This window comes from Thunnus albacares, chromosome 23, assembly GCF_914725855.1.
Source record: "Thunnus albacares chromosome 23, fThuAlb1.1, whole genome shotgun sequence".
NCBI lineage: Eukaryota > Metazoa > Chordata > Actinopteri > Scombriformes > Scombridae > Thunnus > Thunnus albacares.
The window spans coordinates 5,392,545-5,417,800 of NC_058128.1; the positions used below are offsets into that span (position 1 = coordinate 5,392,545).

The 25,256-nt window shown below is 40.1% G+C and overlaps 1 long non-coding RNA gene across 1 annotated transcript; it reads right to left on the bottom strand.

Annotated features, from left to right (window-relative positions):
* Positions 1-17,952: 17,952 nt before the first annotated feature.
* Positions 17,953-20,733, bottom strand: LOC122975427. Its single transcript, XR_006400658.1, has 3 exons — positions 20,413-20,733; positions 18,965-19,019; positions 17,953-18,737 (listed from the first exon to the last, which is right to left on the bottom strand). It is a non-coding gene; the product is annotated as an uncharacterized LOC122975427 (long non-coding RNA).
* Between the last annotated feature and the right edge of the window lie 4,523 nt (positions 20,734-25,256).

The window sequence follows — 25,256 nt, forward strand, 5'->3', positions numbered from 1 at the left end:
AGAATCCTTCACTGATTCTGAAGGACAAACACAAAAAGCTGACGTTTACCGCAGTGTTTTTTAGTTAGTTGAGACATTTTTCCTTTATCACACTTCCCCTGCTGCTGCACAAGCAGCATGTGTCGACATCATGTCATCTTGATCCTAAAATAGTCCCAGAAATGCAAGCTACCTCATTGTAGCTGAGCATTTTTAGTGGTAAGTTGTTGTTGTTTTTTTTTTTTTTTTTCCAGGTGGGTTTTCCTTTATACTCTGACTATTCACACATTCATACTCGTACAGACTGCTGACAAAGGTCCATGTGCAGCATTTTGTGCTTTTCACGTTTTCCCCCGTAAATCCCATTCAAGATGATGCTGCCTTCTTTCCCCTTTTCTTCTCATTTTGGTTTACAAGAAGAAAAATAAGAAGCAGAAACTAACAGGGCCTGTAGTGTGTTATAAAGTCATCCTGCAGGATTTCTCAATAAATACACCGATGACAAATGCACTGCAGAAGCTGGCGGAGGCTCTCAGTCCTCTTAAAGAAACTGTTCATTTTCAGAAATGCGCTTATTTGCTTTCTTGTCGATAGTTATGGCATTTTCAGTCTCTGCTCTAGTTTGTTTTCCCCTTTGATATGATTCATTTAGGCAGATCTGAGGTGCAGACCAAGCCAACTGCACCAAGACCACTTCCTTTTGGGTTATTTAAGAGTCTTGGCGCAGTTGTTTTGGTCACAAATGATTCCTGATTTGATTCTGGTGGAAAAGTGATCCGACCTCAATCTGACCCGACCACAAAGCTCGCTCAAGTTCAAGCTAAATGGCTCCAGTAGCCGGCTGTGCTGTCCAAACTGGAATGCAGATGAGCAAAATCAACAGGTGTTAGCAGCTTGCCAGAGAACGAATCGAGGTCCAACCCAGACTGGCGACGAGGTACATTACCTTCTTGATATACGAGCGGGTAGGACCGTCTCCCTGTGTGTCCAGATATATCTGATCGATGAATGGAGCAAACGTTTAGCTAGCTTTTAGTGATTCATTTTGATTCAGTTGAAGTTTTTTCTGCATTAATAAAAAACAAAACAAGGGGAAAAGTTTCCCAACTCAAACACAGATTTAAACCAGATCAAATTAACTATTGGTTTGAATTAATTGAGAAGATTGACACCACTCTTAAACTACAATTTGTAGTTTTGAGGGGGTTTATGGGTAGTCATGAGCAAGACAAATCACTGATCGTCACCATGAGGTTGCTCGCCAATCAGCTGAGGCTCCAGGAAGTGATTGCGGATGCCGACTAATTGATGTTTTATTTTTTGTAAGGATTAAACAAACAGAAATATTGTGTTAGTGAGCTTTAGAGGTGCTGGCAGGTGAATTCTGTTATCTTCGGACAGTGCCAGGTTAGCAGTTTCCCCCTTCTACAGTCTTTATGATACGCTAAGCTAACTGGCTACTGGCTCCAGTGTCATATATAATGGGCATGAGAGTGATATTGACACTCTCATCCAACTCTCACCAAAAAAGCAAATAACCATATTTTCCATTTGAACTTTTCCTCTAAGAGTTTTTTTTTTTTATTAACTATACAATAATTCTATCTATTTACATAGTATTTGATATTGCAATATTCCATATAGCACCTGTATAGTCGGTAGCTCAGCTGGCTGTCAGCTCTCAGACATCACCGGCTTTGCTCTCTCCTCACACACCCCACACGCCCACTCTATTCTGCCTCCCCAGACAGGCCTTACGCCGCTCTAGATATTCTTTTCTCTACCTGTTAAGATGTTAAACAGTCCCTGTTTTGCTGCTCCGCCGGTGCTTTGATCCTTTGACGACCTGGTCATGCTAAAAAAAATGCAAAGAGGCGCACTTGAAAAGAGAGGATAAGGAGTATGTCTCAAATAATACACCTCGGCAGATGGATTTGATAGAGCCTCAGAGTGATGGATGCTTTTTTTTTTTTTTCTTCTTCTTCTTCTGTGCAACCCTTTGCTCTCTTTAGAGTTGCATTTGTGAAATGAATCTTGTGGCAGAGGAGGAGAGGGGTGAAACGCATTTTAGATTCCGAGGGCTTATCGTGCCGGCGCCTGATTATGGTAGAGGCTGTTGTTTCCCCTGGCTATATTAGGATTGCAGGGTTTGACTTACAGCTAAAATCATGGAGTATTTCTGCCCTTTAGGCAGATTTAGATGAAAACCTAAAGCTAACACCTTATATCACACGGTGAGTTTCAAACATTCTATGCCTGCTGCGTCTCAGCCGAGGATTTGTGAAAGAAAATACCTTGAACCCCCCGTGTTTCTTCCCCACACACACACACACACACACAGAAACACGCTGATAATGATGACATGGCTTGTCAAAATCTGGCACCTTTAACCTTGGATATCAGCGTTATTGCTTTCCGGTGTTACCTCAGCTGCAGATACAGTGGGTGGTTAAGTTGCCATGATGGGCTGAGAAGCAGCCAGAAGCGGGGATAAAGCAGCAACAGTATCTTCACCATCTCTGACGAGGTATGTGTGTGTATATACGTGTGTGTGTGTGTGTGTGTGTAAGCTAACTCTTCCTAGTAGGAGATCTATCATCTTGTGAAGCCTCAGCAGGCAGCTGCAGGCAGGCTAGCTTCCTACTGATGGGCCCCCTAGTCTGCTAATAGATTCATTCATTTCCACTAATAAAACCCAAATCATCATGTAAATGACATTAAATAGGGAGACGGCAACGATTTAATACGTAAAAAAAAAAAAAACAGTTCCCCACCAAAAAAAAAAGACATTAAACTAATTTGATGCAACAGGGCAAAGTCAAAATAATTCAGGCACTTGAGTTAATGTTTTTTTTTTTAAATGTTTCCTCTTCTGTTAGCAATTAAATTGGCAATTATGAGTGTTCGCGCAATTGATTCCAGAATAATATCAATTCATTTCTGATCCAGGCCTCCTCTCCTCATCATAACAAAAAAAATTTTTCATAAGCACGTCGGACTGTTGAGGGGGTGAGACAACGAGCTCGGAGCAAAAACTTAAAATATTATTGGAGTGTTCATCTGGCATTTGATGAGACTGTGTCTTGTTACCTCTGTTTGTCCTGAAGCTATTGTGTAAGAAACACACACACACACACACACACCGAGCCCGTTCCCCAGGACTCATAATCACGATGAAACCCGACGGACTTTGTCTCAATTTCCTCATCTTTCTCTGCTATCGCCACTTCAATTATGAATGAAGATGTTTGATTACAACAGGAAGAAAGGAGCAGAGATTAGAGAAATCTGCTATATTGTGTAAGTGTGTGTGTGTGTGTGTGTGTGTGTGTGTCAGTATAATCAGTACCTTGATGGTGCAGGTTAAAATGTTGCTGATTACACTGGATGAGGGAAGAGATGGATAGAATAAAAGAGAATAACACTTGTTAGCGTTTCTTAATGAATATAGATTAAAAACTATAAAGCCGTACAGGCATTTGGGGAGGGGGCGGGGGGATTTAGATGCAACGTGAATATTGTATCTCATCCAGAATCATGTGCAGACCGATAATAACCGATGCCAAATTATTCTCCCGGTATGACTTGGCCAACCTGAAATTTTTCCTTCCTGAATAGCATTGCATTCGAGGAAATCGAGAAGCCTAATGACACATCAAAGGATGCCTATGCTCCGTGCTCCGGTGACCCAGATTCACGAGATGTAGGCTCAATTATTATGCTGTCAAAGGTGTGTGTGTGTGTGCTTATGTGTGTTTTTTTTTTGCGTGGGTGTGTAGATATGAGCCCTCTTTTGTGTGTCCCACTGAAGTCATTGCTTTAATTAAAGCATGAAGAGATGTAAAATGCATGGCTCCCAGGTTCATTGCTCCTTTTTCTTACATTATTAAACCATCTCAAGCCAATGACAAACAGTAAACAAAAACAATCCATCCCTCGGCTTGTTATTTTTCATTTTTTGCTCAACAACTGACAAACTCTTGCAGTGACTACTTAGTACAGATACTTGACATCCAGAAAAAAAAGACGTCCATAGTCTAAGAGCAGCAAATTCAATTAGTTTAAACAGAATGTAAACAAACACTGGAGGAAAAGTAAATTAAGGCATCGTACAACCAATGAGAAGTGACTCGTGATGGACGAATAAAGCTAATTCTTCATTTCCTTTTGCTAGACAATGTTCCATGCATCCAAACCCTTCTTGATCATCTGGTTCTTATCCGTCATCTTCTCCAAAAGAGAAGAGCTGCCGGTGTCTTCTTTTGTGTTAAACTGGAATATATAAATCAAGTCTTTGCAAAACTTGTATTGTTTTTCAAACTTTCCGGTGCTTTCCTGCTACCCGGTGTGTGATGGTGATGTAAATTTGCGTTACACTTGTGCCAAAGTTTAGCCAAAAATGGAGAAAGTTTTATTTTAGCTAATGTTGCTTCATACATATATTCTTTAAGAAGAAAAGAAAAAATTATAGTGTCACTACTGGTATTTTTTATTGGCAAAAAAAACCCCTAAAAATTCAAGATTCAAGAGCTTTATTGTCACATGCACAGCAACACAGCAGGTGGTGACACTGAAGGCGGTAAAACTTTGAACTCTAGTTCCAATTAAAGTACCGAGTAACAATTGTAAAAAGGCAAAAAGATAAGAGAGGGTAGTAGTCAAGAGAGTCGAAAATGACAACATGCACATTTCACTCCTGTTTATGGAGTAGATATTGTCATATTCTTAAATGTGCTTTGCTTTAAGTTGGGACAGAACAATGTTTACAAGCGAGCTAGCTTGCAGCTAGCTTGCAGCTAGCTTGCAGCTAGCTTGCAGCTAGCATCATAGCTTGTTCTGTCACTTTCTGTTGTGTCCTGAACCTAAAGTGTGGCAGTTGAACTCAAAGCTGTGATTTATCTCTCCATCTTTATATTATGACAGTTTAAAATGTCATCAAATGTCATCTGAAAACAAGGGGAGCAAGGCACTGAAAGCTTAAATGATCCTAAAATATTAGACACAAGTAACGAAATATCAACTTACTTTCAAAAGACCTGATGAAATCAAACCTGGACTCAGTTTTAAGCACACAGGGTCAACACCGGTCATGTTATTTCTGGAGAATTATGAAGTTGTTGTCCGCCAGACTGAGGAGGGTTGAAATATTTGATTTGACAAACTCTCTAGAGGAGTCAGTGAAAATAATCAAAAGGGTCGTTTTACAGGAACAAGCCAGAATATATTTTTTAACTTGCACTTAGTGTTTGTGTTCTGCTGATTTTCACCACAGCGAGCACAGCTGGAGCAGAAACAAAAGTCTTTAAAAAACATCATCATCAAACCAGGAGGGGATGTTGGGATGTGAAAATGACTTAAAATATAATGTAATTTTATATTAATGTTGAAGCAGCTGCTTCATGTTGCCATTTGTAGTTGGCAGCCCTGACGGAGGGACAAGCGATGCTGAATGACACCTGTCGAGGAGGAGAGAGTAGAGAGGAACAAATTGGGAAGAGCGGGGGGGGGGGAGAGGAAGGAGGGCAGATGAAAGCACCACCGTGCTGTTCCAACTCCCCCTCGGGATGGAGAGGTATCTTCAGAGGGCTGAAATGATGAAAATGCGTGCTTGTTAGGTTGAATGAGTAATAAAATAAGCAAGAGGAGAAGGGCGAGGACGATGAAGAGAGTGCGGAATAATCAGGGAGAATGCAAAAAATGCTCAAAGACGGTGGGGGTGGGAAGGGTAATTTTCCAAGGAACCGGGTTATGATATGATGTACTTTTATCCCTGTTGTTTTTTTTATTTGCCATCTCTCACAGGGGTTTATTATTATATCCTCTGCAAAGCTGCTCTGGTACATAAGGAGGCTGCCACTCAATGCTGCAGCCAATAATGCTGGTAGTGCTCTGCGTGCAGCTATGAATTCATTCCCTTCCACAAGTAGCTATTCATATTAAAACAAGCAAGGATATGAGAGGAAGAGCACATATTAAAGCACGACGATGTCTCGCACGCGCGCCCGCCCACCTTACCCATCCATCCAACCATTCATCCATCCAATCCTGCAGTTCCTCTCTCTCTACGTATCCGCACGTAGCTCCGGTTTTTTATTAAACGGGGAGCGAAGCCCGAGCGCCGAGCCAAATTTGAACGGAGGCAGAGAGCGTCCCTGTGTGCACGGAGGCAAAAAAGACGAAGCGAGAGGAAGAGAAGAGTAGATAGCCGTGGACAGTCCAGATGGAGACTCGCTATAGCCTTCTCACTTTACGTCGGGGTGTGATGTGTGTGTGTGTGTGTGTGTGTGTGTGTGTGTGTGTGTGTGTGTGTCGTCTGCGATCCATCACCCAATCTGCTTGCAGAGGCAGTGCTCAGCTTTATCTCACACTAAAAACTGGCTGAGAGCTCCTCCTAATTGGCTTGAACGTCGCTGCCATCCTTCCATATAGTTCTGTCAGAGAGGGGAGCTAGTCAAGCATGATCCATCGGCCTGGCGTACGCGCTCAAACCTATGTGGATCTCCTCACATAATGTCGGTGCGATTGGTCCCTCCGGGGGCAATCTTTAAGGCGCCTATGGGGAGAATTAAACCTGAGATATCCTCAAGTCGTCAAGACTTCATTCTACATTTTCTCTCGCCATCCCTGTTTGCTATCTAGGTTTAGCAGGCCTCTTCCTGTACCACTGTCGCTTCCTCTGTTGCTTAGACGCCTCCCCCTCCCCTCTTTTGCCTCCTCCCATCTTCAATCACTCATTCTTCTTCCCCCACACATCTTTTTTCCCCCTCCTTGATGTGTGCAATCCCTTAATCCTCTTCATCTTGCATGCATTGGGGTCCTCCCTTTTTTTTTTTTTTTTCCTCTTCTCACATCTCCATCTCCTACGCTCCTTCCCCTCCTTTCCTCTCTCCTTCGCTTATTTTTTTTTTTTTTTCCAGCTCTGTTCTCCGTCGCAACCTGGCATCCGTCCCCCCTCGTCTTCCTTCTAATCACACTTATCCGCCTTGGTCTGTCATCATCCAGTCATTATTGCCCCGGTTCCCTGTTTTCACTCCTAGTCCGTCTGTGACCTTTATTGCCTCTTCAGCTGTCCTCATCATGGCCGCTCTCCCCTCCTTTTATCTGTCTGTCAAACATAATCTGTCCTCTCTCCTCTCATCCCTCCATCGACGCCGTCCTCTCCTCTTCTCCCGATCCCTCCGTACTCGCTTGTACGCCATCCGAGAGTGACGTGACACGGCTTGATGTTTACCTTCTTTCAACAGGAATCACCCCCTTTAATAATGTTTTTATTGGGTGTCATAAACGCCGGCGTTCCAGGATCTCTGGGCCAATATTTGCTTAATTATTCTGGCTCAGATATTGCCATTTAATGAAATTTGAAACATAATAAAGAAATCACATTGAGGGGGAGAGCAGATAATGCTAATATCCACTGACAATTTAACTGATTATATACTGTAAAGCCTCTCTTCTACTGTTTGTGGAGACATCACTGAGTTTAAGAACAGTCTATTAAATGCCACTTAATTATATGATAAGACTAGTAAAGTGCACACACACACTCACACACACACACACACACACACATACAGGCTGATGAAGATAGCTGATCATACCCACACACACACACACACACACACACACACACACACACATTCATAAATACATGCATAAATCATCATACATGCTCACACACAGAGAGCTTAGTGAAGTCCCTCCGGATTCAGTTTCTAAAGAGAGGCCCTCTGTGTCATATTAAAAGGAATTACAATTAATAATGTTATTATAGCAGCATGACTCCGAGAATGGCAATGACCAACATTAAATGAAACTATAATAACTGTTAATATGGATATGATAATGTGTTTAAAACACCCGATTGCCAGTTATAATTAAATGTGTACCATGCCAGTAAACATAAATATCCAAATGGAACTCGGATTGAATGATATTACAGACTGATGCAACACTGAAGACACTAGAAGCTGAAGTCCTATTCGTTCTCTCATAGACCACGTTCAGTGCCTGACATGGGAGCACCTCCAAGACTTGGATGAACATGAATTAAGCTTTCCTGGTGGACTGAGCTGTGGAAATATCTGAAAATATCTTGTTCTTTGGTAAAAAGTCAAAAACCTGCCTGTGCACATAAAAACGTAAGAACGAACTCAACGTAACATGATTGCCGAGGAGCATTTTGATAAGAAATTGAGTTCAGTTTAACATTTTGTTGGCAGCACTGCTAATGCCAAGCTGAAAGGAAAGTTTTCACTTTCTAGAAACCTGATTAAAACAATCAAAAGTTAAAACACTTCTTCTCCTACTTCGCAACTTTTTTAAAAAAAAATATTGCAATTATCACCTTTCTCATCACACTAATCATTTCAATTCTGACACATCAGATCACATTAGTTTTTTGTTTGTCTGGTGACAGTTAGGTACAAATTGTAAGATAACCAGCTCTGCCTTGTTGTAAACACATCTGGTATATTTATACATTTGTTAACATACCAAGTACAGATTAGTGTTAATTTGTACTGACGCTATATTACTGTAATGAGCAAGCAAACAAAAAAGTTTGTTCAGATAAACTGAGTCCTCTCAAGCAAATAGTTTTGAGCCATTTAATGAAAGAAGGCTAAAGATTAAAGAGTTCAGAATGTCAAAGTAGAAGAAGCCTATATTTGAAAAGAAAACTTCCTTAAAGGGAGCCTATTATACTCGTTTACAGTTCTATATTCTTATTCTGGGACTAAACCACTTTGCATGATTTACAGTTCAAAAAACTGCTTATTTATCTTATACTGACCCTTTATGCAGCCCCTCGGTTCAGCCTCTGTCTGTTAACAGGCAGTCTTAGCTCCTGTGTCTTTAAGCGTGACTACCCCCAAAACAATGGAAAAATGCCATAATGTTAGCGGAGAGGAGCAGTGAACTTGTTCGCTGTGTGTGGATCAGATGACCATATTAGGAAATCCATCACAAGCTGACGTCAGCTCGGGCTGAAAGTAGAAAAAAACGTTGGAAACCTAACGTTCAGAGCAGCCTAAAGCTGGAGCTTTTTACTCACAGGGATTACTTCTACATACATTTACCTCATTATCTGACAATTTGGCCACTTTTAATATAAACATCCAACATCGTAACATTACATATATGACTGAAAATAAGGAAAAGCATAATATGTCCCATTTAAACAAATCCCAACCAATCATTTATAATATTACTAGACAGTGTTTCCCCTATAATAGTACAGGCCTGGCAGGCCACCAGGCCAACGAGAACCCCCGCCAGGCCAATGAGAACCCTTGTCAGGTGAAAAAATATTTTTCTTAATTGCATAAAATATCGCCAAATACCCATTCATTTGCAAATCATTACATTTGGTTGCCAGGGAAAGTCCAGGTAGTGTAGCTCCTTTTAAGGAATAGGGCACAGCATGAGCGAGAGAGTGGTCAAGCGAGAGAGCGAGCATCAGAAAAGTGACGGTGAATGCGAGCAGAGCAGAAGAAAAGGTTAGCAATAAGTTGTTAATCTGGCAGTAAATGTACAGTACAGACAGTACAAGACCATGAAAAGTCATGTCTGTTGTTTCCCTAACTGCTGGAAAAGTGGGGGTTAGCTCCGAAGTTAGCAACAATGAGTTAGCCTAACCTGACGACGCTAAACAGAGAAATAGAGAACGGAAAAATGTGTGGCTGCTAATCAGCCCCCCCCTCCCCTAATAAATTTCCAGTACCAATAATTCTTATATAACCTTCACTGAGATCCTACAATCCCTACAATCACATCAAATCTCTGTAACATGGCTGCATTTTTCCAGCTCAGAACTTTTATTCAGGAATTCCAATTTTTCAATTAACAAGTTTGGCATGATTTCAGAGCTTCAACAACAAGGTGATGAGATATTTATTTATTATTTCTTGTGAAGCTTCAATCAAAAACCCTGTCAAGACATTCTTCATATAACTAGAAGATATTTGGTAATGTCATTTTTTAAAAAGTGTGATTTAGTGATTTCAACCATGCTTCTAATCTCTTTGTAATGACAGAAGAACTAATAAGAGAATAATTGTCACTGTTTTTCAATGAACTCCCACATTCTGTCACTTCAAGCGCCGTCACATCCAGTGTGATGTTACAGTATGTGACTCGTAAAATGCAAGATGGCCGATAATAATGGACAAGACAGCAGATTGGCTTAGTGGTTAGCTTCAATGTCTGTCAGATTTAAATATATCTAATGGACTGCTACAAAAATGTTCTTTAACACCATTAAAAAATGATCTAATATACTGTGAATTCCTGTATTTCTGCTGCAGACAGCGGGGTTGACATGCTAGATAAACTAAATCCAGGAAGGACTCCATCATGTCCAAAGTTTGAAACTACTTGACATCACAGGGTCTACCATCATCTGTTCTAGTGTTTTCGTAAATGGAAAATACAGTTTTACAGAATTTGTAAAACATAATTTAATCTCAGAACCCTCTTGAAAATGAGGTGATGCATCTCAAGGATTTTGTTTTGTATAGATAATTAAAATGTGTTTATGCAGTTTAGAAAAGTGGTAGAAGAGTGCTCGTAAATCACAAACGGTTGGAGACAGAGTGATAAATCTTCCCAGGGGGAAAATGTTTGACTTCAGCGGATAAGTATGCACAGAAGAGTATCAGAAAAAACAGAAAGTAGTCAAAATTTAGGATTTTAAACCATCTTTTACATGTAATAAAAGGCATTTTTCCAATGGGCGCACGTCACACATTCATTATGATTTTGACTTTATTTTGATAATTAGAGCAAAAAGCATTCTGTCTAAATGGTTGTTTCATATGGCCACTGTTCAAAAAAACATGCAATCAGGTGAATTGAGGACTTTGAATAGCCTCGGTGTAATTGTAATGTGTTTGTCAGCTCTGTGATGGGGCTGGAAATTGGACAGAGTGTGTGTTCCTGCCTTCCAATTAACTCTTAGACTGAATGAATAATGGTGTAATGATTAGTCCGGGCCAGATCTCATGCTAAAGTCACCAACTTTTCAGTCATTACATTAGTTTATTAAATCGTGTTCAAACATTATCCTGACATGCTTATCTTGTAAGGACAAAGGTAATGTTCATACACGGCGGGGTAAATATAATCAATCATCTCCTTGGTAATAGTCTTCTGGAGATGAGAACATCTAGGGACGTTTCCTGAGACAGTGCCAGCTGGGACAATAAACCAAACCCTTGGACTGTACTCAGAAAATGAGGATGTCTCTTCATCTACTCTACAAAATCCTAATGTTGCCTCCATTTTTATTCATGTCACTGTCCGTCAACTGCTTGCTTGGCATGTTCCCACCGCCAAATTTATACTTGAGAGAAGCTGCAAAAATTCGTTGTCTTTACTCAGATCTCTCTCAAGGTAAATTTTATATTTAGCAGCAGCAGCAGACTTGGAGCAGACACTGCAGCCTAAGCAGACAATGGTGTAATCAACAGTGAACCAGTGGGGCACTGAATCCTTTCCTGTGAGTACAGGGAGTGAGAGAGCCGGCGAGGAGGCGGGGGGGAATGAAGGATGTTACCTGGGTGTTTGTCTGACAGTTCTTCCTCTCTGTGTCTTCACCCCTGCTGGCAGCACTCATCAACAATATTAATCAAAGTCTGATGTCTGCTCAATTAGACCGAGGCTCTCCTCGACAACAACCAAACATCACAGAGCCTCAGGTGCACAAATATGCACACATACACAAGATTGCAAGCATAAAACAAGTGTGAACACTCAGTAGCTGCAAAATAGAAGTATGTTCTCCCCCTTAAGCTTTATCCATGGACATATTTTGTCTCTTTGAGGATGCAGAAGGCATTTTATCTTTTTGGCAGCTAAACCTTCAATATTCAAGAACCTCAGCTGTCAGTAATCATGTTACCTGATGTCAGTGTACTGCACACACACCTTGACAGTCTGTGCTGACTTACATCTTAAGATAAACATTGGTGAGCACAGCTTTCTGCAGACAAAATGATGAGTCACCACTCTTCAGGAAGCACTATGTTAAGTTTTCACTCGAGTGCACGTACTGTTCATTCATTTCACCATTGAGGCTGATAAGACAGGCATATTTGCACATACAGAAATTACCAGCCAAAGTAAAGCATTATTATTATGTTTTTCTGCTATACTGGCTGCTCATGTCACTCAGGAGAACCACTTATAAACTCAGTGTATCAATTGAAGAATACATCTTGTAGTATTCTTCTAACTTTTGAGGAAAGCCAACTAATGTTTGGTTCCGAGTTGGTAACATAACCGGTTTTATATCTACAGTATCGTCTTCTTCCTCTTTTTGATTAGCAAAGAGTAATGTGCAAAACACAACCCATGTCATTAAATAACAAATAAAGAGTGTATCTGGACAGACTTGATTATTTCAAAGGATTAAGTGTTTAGAAGTCTATCTTTGAGTTTTTACTCTTATGTATATAAGTTATTTTGGACTAAAACCGGGACTGAAAGGGAGAAGATTCACCACTGTGGAAGAAATCTAGGAAGAGTCGCAAGAGGCTGCGGACACAGTGACAGGAAATGTTTCCAGGAATGGGAGAAGTGCTAAGACAAGTATATCAGATCTCCAACATGAGTACTTTAAAGGGGATAAGAAAGGTACCACTGAAAGATTGATAATGATAATGTTTTTTTTAACAATTCCAAGAAGTTTTGGCTCCCCCTCGTACAGATTATACATTTTGAAAGAAAGAGAGAACTGGTATGGGATTGGTACGCGGTAGATACTCTGATCTGAGGTATTGGAATCTCTATCAGGAAAGAAAAAGTTGATTTGGTACATCCAAATGTTGGCAAAGTTGTCTCAAACTCTAACTGGCAACCAATAACTGAGAAAGGATCCTGTATCCCGGCCAGTTTTACATTGTGATCACTCAAAATTCATCACTGTGACTCTCTTAGTGTCTGCGGGGCGTCTTACACTTTTATCTGACTTGGACATTTACTCAACATTTTGCAGTGGAAATTAACAGGACAGATGCCAGCCAGAGAATCCATGGAGTGAGACAAAGGTCTAAGGCCAAGTGCCACTCCAGGATATCCTCTGGAGGACTTTCTATCCAAATATGATTTCAATGGCAAAGACTGGTGTCATGAGTCAGTATATTGGTTGGTCCAGTTGTGAAGTTCAGGGTCCAGCATGACGGAGACGGGATGTTCTGTATACTGAGGTTATTTATCCTCCCTTCATCCCTCTTTCCCCTCGGTACATCCCTCTGTTCTGGCATGTTATTAAAAACAAACAGCTCTATATACTCTTTGGACTACCAGTGTCCTTGCTACTGTTCACCCACAGCTGTCAGCCTGTATGTCACCAAAATACACACATACATTCACACACACAGCAGCAGACTGGGACACTAAATCTAATCTGGGAATTTCAGGGCAATATGAGGCCACTTAACAGCAACTGACACATATGAGTTTGTAGCACTGGAGGGAATTAATTTAAGTTTATGTGCTTATATATTAAATTATATTTCAGCTTTGGCATTATAAGTTTGTATGCACACTTAAACTGGACTTTTAAGACAACACACAAACTAAAGAAATAATCACTCATTATCTGATTAGCTTAGTCAGAGTAAGGTCATACATAACACCGCTAGACTTCGGCTCAGTTTTAAAAATGCCTTAATAAGATCTAATCAAGCTTTTTTAAAATGTCACTCATGTGATATTGCAGTAGTTAGTGGTCCAAAACAAATAACCTGCAACAGAGCAGTAGCCTCAGTCCCAGTAGTATACTCAGGTCAAACTCAAATTTGGCCTGATTTTAAAGGTTATGATACACGCTGGCTGATGATAGAAATGAATCCTAATGATGAGAAACAAAACAAAGATGCCTTAAGCTGCTGTTGAGGACTGAAATGATTTAGAAGTGAATAAAGTTCTGCTTTTTCAACAAGTAAAGAATGCAACACACAATAAGACCCCCGCATCAGCAGATTATGATCTGGAAACAAACATATGTGGCTTTGTCATGACATTGATGTTATCAAATGATGATCAGGAGAGAGAAAACAAATATTTCAAGACAATTAAGTCAAACTTTATTTTACTTTTGTTTCATACTTAATCAGACAAATGACCCACCAAGAAAATTCTTTGTTGTTGTGCTGATTTATACCACTGTAATACAAAGCATACGACTAAAACTTCAAAGCAATGTTCATATCCTGTCTGCTGCCAATAGTTAATGCCAGTTTCTTTGAACCATAAAAGCAGATCCTTTCCTTAACTTAACCAAGCAATCCTAGTACAGTGAAAGAAAGTGTAAGATATGAAGTAAGTCAACTTTATATATATACACAACACTTCTTAAAACAGTTAACAAGTGTTTGTAAAGAGGAAAGAAAAAAGAGAGATAGACAAGACCATGCTCCCAAAGCGTGCACATCAAAACATAAAGTTATAAGACTCTGAAAAAGCCAACAGAAACAAGTTTTAAGATACTTTTTATAAACTGTGCACTGATTTAAGATCAGGGCTGTGGATCAAAGCTGGGGAGCAGTAACAGAAAAAGCAGGATCACACAAATCCAATTTTTTTTTTCACCTCCAAGTGACTCAGATCTGGTTTATTCACAAAAATATGAACAAACTAAATCTGATTTTTACATTTCACATTTCAGATGTGTTCCTAGATATGATTCATATCCGATCTCCAGCTATGGAGCCGCTGTCAGAACATTCATGTGGCTTTTTCAAGTCTCACTTCTCTACGCAAACTGTCTGTCGTCATCGTTCGTCATCATCGGCACTTAACAGCCCAGTAAAAATAAACATGGAGGAGAGCAATAACAGTGACATCATCAACCTCCACAACAAATAATCCTGCACATAAGTATATGCTAGCACAGCCATGTCATCCATGTTTATGATTTGATTGTCGCACCGATGAGGTCACTGTTATTCTCATATGCATGCGGCTCACAGTTCAGTTAAATCTAAATAAATAAAATAGTCAGCACATATAGAGCCAGATTCATGTCACTTACAAACATTAGACAAATAACAAATAGACAAATAGACAAGACAAATAAAACTTTGTTTTCCATTTATTCTGTAACACATTTACAGCAAGGATCTTTTGCCCATGGTCTTAAATGAAAACAACATTCAAGATGTCCAATGTTTAAATAAAATAAAATATATAAAATATTCAATGCTCAATTATTGCAATATGAAGCATGATATCTTCCTCTTTTAAACACAGTAGTGAATGAAACAATAGCCTGTGTCCACATCATCAAAACTTGATGATAACTTAGAAACATGAACACACGTCTTGTCCTGCAGGTTGTTGAACGAGCCACAAAACTAACATTCACCGCTAACGTCAGTTAGCAGCTATATGCTAATTAGCTGCTCAGCTGCAGCACATTGAACATCAGGTAAACATACCTGCGAATGTCACTTCGGACCTGATAGATGCCGGTTTGATCGTTGCTCTTCAAAATCCCTGTTAGTGACACGCTGTCTGTCCATGACTTGTACTTACAGCAGTTTGTTTACTTTGTCTTAAAAGAGACATTAAATTTTGCAATTAATCTGCAGTTCATATGCGTGCTGAACCGTGGGGGGCGATCTGTACGGATCACGGATCAACTACGATCCGTTACACCACGAACACACATGAATATGAACCATCAACACAAAAACTCGTCATACAAGGCGTATAACCTATTTTTTGGGTTAATTCTTTGGATTTGTGCAGTCACATGAACATGAAGTTGAACATAGCACCAAATGCAGATTTGCGCAAATCGCCCATTAACTGTGATAATCAATATGTAGATTTTGTTAAGCCGCCTATTAAACATGATCACCAGCATGCAGATTTTGGTGCTTCAAGTCATCCACTAAACATGACCACTGACGTGCAAAATTTGGTGAGTGTAAGAACATGCAGATTTCGGTTGTTCACCTATTAAAGTATGACCAGTTTGGGACCCTGGTCACCCACCCCCAGCCCTTAAAGTGTGACTGATTGGCTAATGGAGGAAGTGTCCGCGATTCCCCGGCCCCCCACTTTGGGCCCTTCCTGTCTGTTCTTTATGCATTAGACTGGAGCACTCAGGACAGCTCATGCTAATTCTCTCCCTGAAGAAAGCAATTAGACCACCGCACTCATCTAATGCTCGGAGGAGGAAGTGGGAGGGAGAGCATCAGTGTGTGGGTGAGAGAGAGAGAGAGAAAGAGAGAGATGGGGGGGTTGATGGGAAGGAGATCAAGGTAAGGAGACTGAGCGAGGGACATAGAGGAGAGAAAGCGGCGAGGGATGCTTTTTTGGCCATCGCATTTCCAAGAACCATTCATTCCTCATCCAATTATGAGTCGTAATAATAATTTCATCAAGGTTTGCTCCTTAAAAACTGTTGGTCCTGTATAATGAGAGTGGAATTATTTGACTGGTAGCACAGGGAGTTGAGAGTAAAAGAGAACAGCAGAAGAACAGTCTGTGAATGTGTGTCTGAGAGTAGGTGAGCTAAAGTATAGAGGCACTACCAGTGTAATTGAGTTTTTGGGTTTATTTTGGTCCTTTTAAAGCCAAAGCCAAAGATTCACTTGACAGACTTTCAACATACACCATATGGGCCAAAAGTATGTGGACAAACTAACATTAAACCCATATCATTCCTGAGCACCGAATTTCAAAACCATGGGTATTTATCTGCTGCTGTAAGAGTCTCTACTCTTCTGGTTTAAGGTGTTCCACCAGATTTTGGAAGGATTTGCTCCCACAAATCAGCCACAAGAGCATTTGTGAGGCTGGCTATTGATGTTGGGTGATAAGGCCTGGCTCACAGTTACCATTTTCAGTTCAATCCAAAGTTGTTGGATGGTGTTGAGGCCATGAGTCTGTGCAGGCTAGCAAAATTCTTCCACACTGGGAAAACCATTTCTTTATGGACCAGGGTTTATGCAAGGGAGCATTGTCATGAATAGTATTATGTTTTTCCTTTAAGGGGACGTAACATGCACACTTCCAGGTCTATATTTTTTATTCCAGTGCTCTACTGGAATATCTTTACATGGTTTACAGTTCAAAACTCTTTATATATCTCATACTGGCCCTTTATCCAAAACCTCAGTTCAGCCTCTGTCTGAAACAGGCTGTTTTAGCTCCTGTCTCTTTAAGGCCCCGCCTCCTAATGAGACCACTCTGTTCTGATTGGTTAGCTCTTGGAATCAGCTTCTTGGCAAACTTCCACCGGCTCTTGAGGCTACGTAAACAAACAATAGCAGTCATATTTTACTTCTTTATCCCATTCTTTAGTCGAAATATAAACTTCTCATATATATTTCCATACATGTTCGAGTCAAAATCAAATCTGATCCGTAATATGCAAGTGGACAACGCGAACAACCCATGGAACAATCTTAGCAACAAAGGCTATGGAACGGGCGTCCATTTATGGGCATGTGCCAATAATTTAATTTCAAACAAAGCATCAGACCAGGCTGCAGCCTTGGCGTTTGGCTTGAAGGTGGCATTTTTACATTAGTTCACCTCAAATTTTGGAGCTTTGACTATTTTTAAAATAGATTTCCAACATTATAAGAGCATAGAAATGACAGAAAATTAGATAAAGCATGTTATGTCCCCTTTAACTGGAACTGTTGAGTTTGTTGACAGTTTTGGCTGTTGTTGGCTATGGTGTGATTGCCAAACTGAAGGGTTTATCATCTTGATGTGAAAAGATTGGACACATCCCTTGAAATGTTTTCCTTTTTTTTTCCTTTTAGTAACATTAATTTCATTCCTCTAACTTGACCAAATGCATGAGTGAATGCTGGGATCAAGGCCACAATTACATTCTGTGTTTGAATCAGCGTTGAGTCATACTGAGTCAGCGTCTACTCAGCGTCATCCTCTAGTATCACAGATATGAAGCCATTTGTTTGATTACATACCCATCAAAGTACATATTGCACGAATATGTTTTTATTTATTTTACAAGATTGGTGAAAGGGAGAAACGAGAAGTGTGAAGCTGAGAGAAAACATTTCCACCCTGACAAGAATTACTTTTAAATGTTCCAAGGCTTTAAAGCAAAAAGGGGATCGGCCTTAAAACTTCCCTATTGGTACATTTTTACTTTACATTACATTCATTTGTCAGAATATTTGTCTAAAGCCACTTACATTTTTTCCATACAAATGCACTGGGAGCGATTTAGGGTTCAGTGTCTTGCTCAAGAACAACAACATATGGACAGAAGGAGCCAGGGATTGAACCACCAACCCTAAACCACTGTTGAGACACCAAACAACTGTTATACAATGAGATATGCATTTTACTTTTTGAACATGAACCTCTTTTCTTTATGAGATCATTTATCCCCCTTCAATATATATGGAAATTTATATATGGAAAAGGAGAAAAACAGTATGCAGATCTCACTAGTTTCCTGGAAAGCTCTGTACAGTGCCGCGGGCCAAGGAGTGAGGTGACAGAAACTCACAGTCGTGATGTTTGTTTGGGGGGAAGCGGGGTTATTTGGAGTCGGTGCTGAACCGTGATCACTCCAGGACCTGTCATTTCATTGTTTTCTGTTTACTGATGGATTGGAAACGATGGGATAAGATGGGGACGTGTGTGTAGGGTTTGTGCTGTCCCCCTCGGTGAGTCCTGTATATACTGGGGTTGTGGCTGTCATCTCATATTATATCGGGACTGACATGCCGCCGGTACTGTAGGCGAACGGTACAGAGCATCTAAACAAAAAGAAGAAGAAGAAGAGGGAACTGGGGTAACATGGAGGATATAGACTGCTGCACTGACTCCTCAAGTTCAGTAAACACATTCACACTGAATTTACCATCTCACTAAGACACCTGTTTGAAACTTAAAACATATTCTTTTATTACAGTGTGTCCAGAGGACCAGAGCAGAGAGCTTGTGAGACACCAGGGAAGACAGCTGTTGATGTAGTATCGCTCACCTGAAATGCTTTTGCTGTGGTTTCACATGTCTTCTTTCTGAGTCCCTAACTGTACCTACTAAGCCTGGCTTTCACAGTGAAACATAGTTTGCTTTTCAGTCCAAAGGATTAAGAAACACATGGTGCTGGGTCTTTACAGTTATTGAAACATTAGTATTAATCAGTGATCACACACACAGCCTGGCCTTGGTCTTCTCTAAGAAAGAATGAAGCGATCCAGAGAGACATCACACAGTTTAATGCCAGACGTCTTATCAAAGTATGGCAAGATGATATCAGTTCAAGCAATTGTAAACAAGAAGTAAAAAAAATCAAAGACACTTTGAGTCCCGAGTGTAATAAATACTTTTTTTGTATACAGATGCTGTAATATGTGAGAGTACATTGATTTATTATGTGTTTTCATAAATAATTCATATTTACTGGTTGTTTGTAAGCGTTCAAGAAAAGATGCCATATTAACCCAATTACCTGGATAGCTTTTTTTGATTTCTGCAAGGTGCATCATGCGTCAATTGACCTGTTATTTTGTGGCCTTCTGATTGAATTATCTATCAAACATTTACGTACAGTACGTGTTTTTCGTGTTTATATACCCAACTGAGGTCATCTAGGACAAAATGTTGAAATAAATGACCATGGATGTTCATTCTTGACCTTCGGAAACAACTTACACTAATGATGGGCACGCTTTTACAGTATAGACTATTCTATGATATTGACTTATGTATATAGCCTATATTGCAGAAGTATAAACTGAGAGTTGTTTGTGTTTTGGATAAGTGTTGGTGTGTTGGTCTCTAGAGATTCATCTATCTACTAAAGGAAGGAATCTCTGTATGTCTGTGTGTATGTCCTTTGCGTATGTCTTGAACCGTCCATCCGATCGACTCCACACTTGGCAGGTGTATGGCTGGGAAACAAAGGGGGTGCCGTGCCGAATTTGGTACAATTTGGACACGCGGCACAATTAATATTAATAAACTTAAACTCTGATTAAACAAGCGATCGAGCTCTGCTTTGCAATGGTGGGGCGGGGCTTCTGAGCTTTGCGACTACATGTCATGATCAGAGCTGTACAACGCTGCCATGAGAGAGATGAGGGGACAACATCTCTCTTCGTTTGATAACGTTAAAAGTTAGGCTTTGCTGTGGGTTTCCTGACTCATTTTAAAAAAGACGAGAAAAAGAGAGAGAGAGCGAGCGAGCGAGCTGATAGCACAAACAAGCGACAGAGAGACAGACTGGAAAGCTGATGAATGACAGAAATAAAACGTTATTATCTGACTGTTTCACAGCAGTTACGTTCTAAAGCACAAATAAACAACCATCAAACACTCAACAGATGATTCACTGTGGTGACAGACACTCTTTTGATGCAATTTGGACACACGACACATTTAATATTAATGAACTTTGAATAAACAAGTGAACAGCCAGCCACTCACCTCTGTGTTTGAGTGCAGCAGGGACTGTTTGATATAAACACCGCCACATCACAGCGGGGCGGGGCTTCTGGGCTCTGACTCGACTTCACACTCGTCCGTTCCGGACAGGCACGTTTCTATTTTTATGTTGTGGTTGGATTCAGGGGTCATGGACGTAACAGTCATATATCTTTATTAAGATAAAGCTTCTCCCTTTGTTCTACTATATTTTACATACTATTTTTTTCATTGCTATGCAATGTGTAACTTTTAGATTATGGCTTATTGTTTGGATGAACTTGAGTAATGAGTGATAGAACACTTTTTAGGTAATTTAGAGCAAAACCTGAAAGATACTGCAGTTGTGCTCCTCTGTGCACTTTGTTTGACAGTGAAGGTAATTTCAATGGAATAAGAAACTGAACTGAAAAAGAGTAAACTAAAATTAGCCATATTTGTAATTTACCATGTGTTGGATTCTAATTCAGTTTTCATCTACCCCCAAACCCCCCTGGAGGGGCTGGGACTCATGACCTCAGTATTTCTAAAATCCTGGCTACGGCCAAAGATACAGAAGACATTTCACAACTGATTTTTACAGCCTGAATCTTGATGTGAGCACAATTTCTCCCCACTGTCGTACAATTTTAATCATTACCTCAATGTATTCTGAAATTACACATAAAAGCCTAACCCTAACCCTAACTGCATCATAATTTTCTGAAAATGCCTCTGCAAATTCAGTCATTTTGTGCCTCAATTATCACAACAAAACTCCACAAGATCCTGGTGGGACTCATTCTACTTCTGAAACAGAAAATGAACAGAAAATCTCACTCTCTGTAATCATTCCACATTAGTATTGATCAATAACCCCATCAAACTGCCATATATATATGTATTAGGTCACTGTGTTGATGGAGTTGTTTCCCCTCGTGTGTTATCTGCCTCCCATTTTGCATTTTGTTCCTCCGTTTCAGAACAGCTGTTATTAATAATGCCGCTGAATGTGTTTCTACATTTCATATCCACCACATGCTGAGGGTGAATGATGCAGAGTTCACTTGGTTGGATAAGCAGTGGGAGGCCCGTGAAATATGAGTTAGGAGATGCTGCTGGTAAATAATCTAGATTTGCTATGCTTTGATATGGCAACATAAATGAAAACAAGCGTTGTAAACAACTACAGAAGCTGGACAACAAAAAAATTTAAAAAATGAAATATTAGCATGCATTATGTCTGTGCTGCTAAGAGGACAAGAAGCTTTCAGTTCTTTTAAGGATGTAAAAATCACCTTTTCAAAAATAAGCCCTCAGCGATGTTTAAATCTGCTGGTTTGGGACATGGAGGAAAACTTATCTTGAATTTATCAGTGTTTGAGAAAAATATTAACTTAGAATATGAATAGATAACCATATTTCTCACCTTTTAACACAACCTATGTGACCTAAAAAAATCCTGGTCTACTCTGGGACTGTGATCATGAGATGACACATATCTCACTGCATATTTCAAGTCAGATTCAGGCTCGAACATGCACAGATGTACTTGAGAAGTATCCATTTCACGTAAAGAATGAGAAAGAGAAGTGAAATTTGACTATTACCGTTGTGTTGGCAGCTACTGGTGAACAGAGTGGGCTCATCAGGAGGCGGGGCCTTAAAGGGACAGGAGCTAAAACTTCCTGTTTCAGACAGAGGCTGAACTGAGGGGCTGCATAAAGGGCCAGTATAAGATAAATAAGGAGTTTTTTTGAACTGTAAATAATGCAAAGATATTCCAGTAGAGCCCCAGAATAAATAAATATAGACCTGTAAATGTGCATGTAATATTCTGACCCTCTTGGAAACAAGATCATACATCTCAAATTTGCAAAAAACGCATTCAACATAATACGATGCACCAGTGACCGCCTTTGTTATTGTGTATGTGGTGTTTCTGTGGCCAATTCTGGACACACGCTTAACAAAAATCCTGCTTTTCTCTGCTCTGTGTCACTGCCAGTTGAATCTTTAGGTTTTGGACCATCGGAGAGACAAAACATCTGAGAAATTGGTTCGTCTTTTCGGGGTTGTGACCCCTTGATACGAGTGTCAACTTGTCAAAGGTTGTGTGTCTTTGAGCTGTCAGAAATTTAACTGAGGGCTGTTTTTTTTTTCCATACTCAGACTGTCTGATTTTAGAAAATCATATCGAGGGGGTCAAAGCGTACAAGTCTCTATCAAAGTAATCAAAATTAATCACAATCTGCAAGGTAAAAGGAGAAAAGAGAAGCAAGAGATCGCTCTTCTTCTTCTTCTGTCAGTGAGAGAAGCAGAATGGTAATTTGTTTGTGCAGCAGAGCCTTCATGCTGCCATCAGATCCGGCTGGCCTTGACTCAAACCAAACACATCAGTGCTCCTCTCTCCCTCGCCGTCGCTCACGCTGTGTCTGCCGAACAAAACAAATGTTTTTATTTATTTTGCAAGGTTGGTGTCCAGCGGTCTAAATGCAGTTTTATTTCCACCTTTCGCATCTTGAAAATTAGGCTTTGAAGTAAAAAAGGGGATTGGCCGTAAAACTTCCCTATTGGTTGAACCCAGGCAGAAATCCACCTGAATAAATAATAAACAATAAACATTTCTGTTTTTTTCTTTCATTAATTTTCTGTTTATGTTTTTCTATTTTTACTTTAGATCACATTAATTTGTCAGAATATTTGTCCAAAGCAACATATGGACAGAAGGACCACCAACCTTAAACCACTGTTGAGATACCTCTATTCTTTATAAGATCATTTATCCCCTTTCAATATATATGGAAATTTATATATAGAAAATGGATAAAAACAGTGTGCAGGTCTCACTAGCTTCCTGGAAAGCTCTGTACAGTACTGCGAGTGAAGTGACAGAAACTCACAGTTGTGATGTTTGTTCAGGGGGAGTGGGGATATGTGGAGTGGGTGCTGAAACGTGATCACTCCAGGAACCTGTCATTTCATTGTTTTCTGTTTACTGATGGATCGGTAAGGATGGGATAAGATGGGGATGTGTGTGTGTGTGTGTGTGTGTGTGTGGGGTTTATGCTGTCCCCCTTGGTGAGTCCTGTACATACTGATCAGCCACAACTTTAAAACCGCTGACAGGTGAAGTGAATAATTGAGTGAATAAATTGTCAAGGGGTTGGATATATTAGGCAGCGAGTGAACAGTCAGCTTCTCGAAGTTGATGTGTTGAAAGCAGGAAAAACGGGCAAGCATAAGGATGTGAGCGACTTTGACAAGAGCCATATTGTGATGGCTTGATGACGGGGTCGGACCATCTCCAAAATGGCAGGTCTTATGGGGTGTTCCCAGTATGCAGTGGTCAGTCACTAGCAAGAGCGTTCCAAGGAAAAACTACCAGTGAACCGGTGGGGAGCAAAGGTTAGCCCGTCTGGTCCAATCCCACAGAAGAGCTACTGTAGCACCGGGATGCACTATGGGAAGAAGTGTGGAAGTAATTTACAGTTATCATTTTATGTCTTTTATCCATTTCTGCCTCTGTTCATTGTCTTAGGAGAAAAACTGGGTCACTACAGACATGTGACAAAAGGATATACAGGATATATGTGTGTGTGTGTGTGTGTGTGTGTTTATAATAGGGTCCAAAAGTCTGAGATCACAGGGGCAGCTGTGGCTCAGGTGGTACAGCAGGTTGTCCACTAATCAGAAGGTTAGTGGTTCGATCCCTCCAGTCCACATGTGGAAGTGTCCTTGAGTAAGATACTGAACCCAAATTGCTTCCGAAGGCTGTGCCACTGGTGTGTGAGCGTGTGGTGAATGAGTATTGAATATATATATATATATATATATATATAAAATAGATCTCCTTGGAAACTTGAATGGCAGCCTCTGCCATCGGTGTATGAATGTGTGTGTGAAAGGGTGAATGTTGACATGCAGTGTAAAACTCTTTGAGTGGTCAGAAGACTAGAAAGGCACTATGTTAATGCAGTCTATTTACCATTTACATCCTTGCATGAGGGAACTGGGGTAATATGACGCATGCAAACTGCTGCGCTGACTCACCATCAGTGTTGGGGTGTATGCATACATAAAAAATGTTCTCTCCTATGATAAAATCTAAATCTGGCTTCTAAGAAACCACTGATAAGAGTTTCATTAATCTTTGGAAAATAATGCCTCTCACTCTGGCATTTGTTAAAGTTATGCTAATTGGCTCAAAGGGTGGTGCTGCAATTATGGGTCAGAAGAAACAAATGTTACTGATTATAATGTTTGCAAGATCCAATCAATCATGAGACTCTGAGAGTCTCAAAACTTTCTGCTGAGTCTAGTGGAGGAAGTGTTTTTTGACTTTTGTACAGTTTGGTGCTGTTCTGGATGTTTGCTGAAGTGATCGATCTTTTTATATATGATGAGATACTATATTGATTTTCTTCATATTTACTAGTTGTTTGCAAGTGTTTGAATGTGTGATATACAGTACTGTGCAAAAGTTTTAGGCACTAAAAGTGAGAATGCTTACAAAAATATTGCTATAAATTGTTTTAATTTATCAATTACAAAGTTGAGCAAACAGCAGGAACCTAAATGAAATCAATATTTGCTGTGAGCAGCTTTGCCTTTAAAACAGCAGCAGTTCTCCTCGGTTCACTTTAACACAGTTTTTCATGGTAACTTGCAGGAAGGTTGTTGTAACCATCCTGGAGAAAGAATGTTCTTCTGTGGATTCATTATTTAGTCCATCTCAGGTGCTTCCTCATGTAATCCCAGATTGACTCCATGATGTTCAGATCAGGGCCATATCATACCATCTGTTGTAGGACTCATCATTCTTCTTGTTGCTGAAAAGAGTTCTTTACAACTCTAGCTGTATGCTT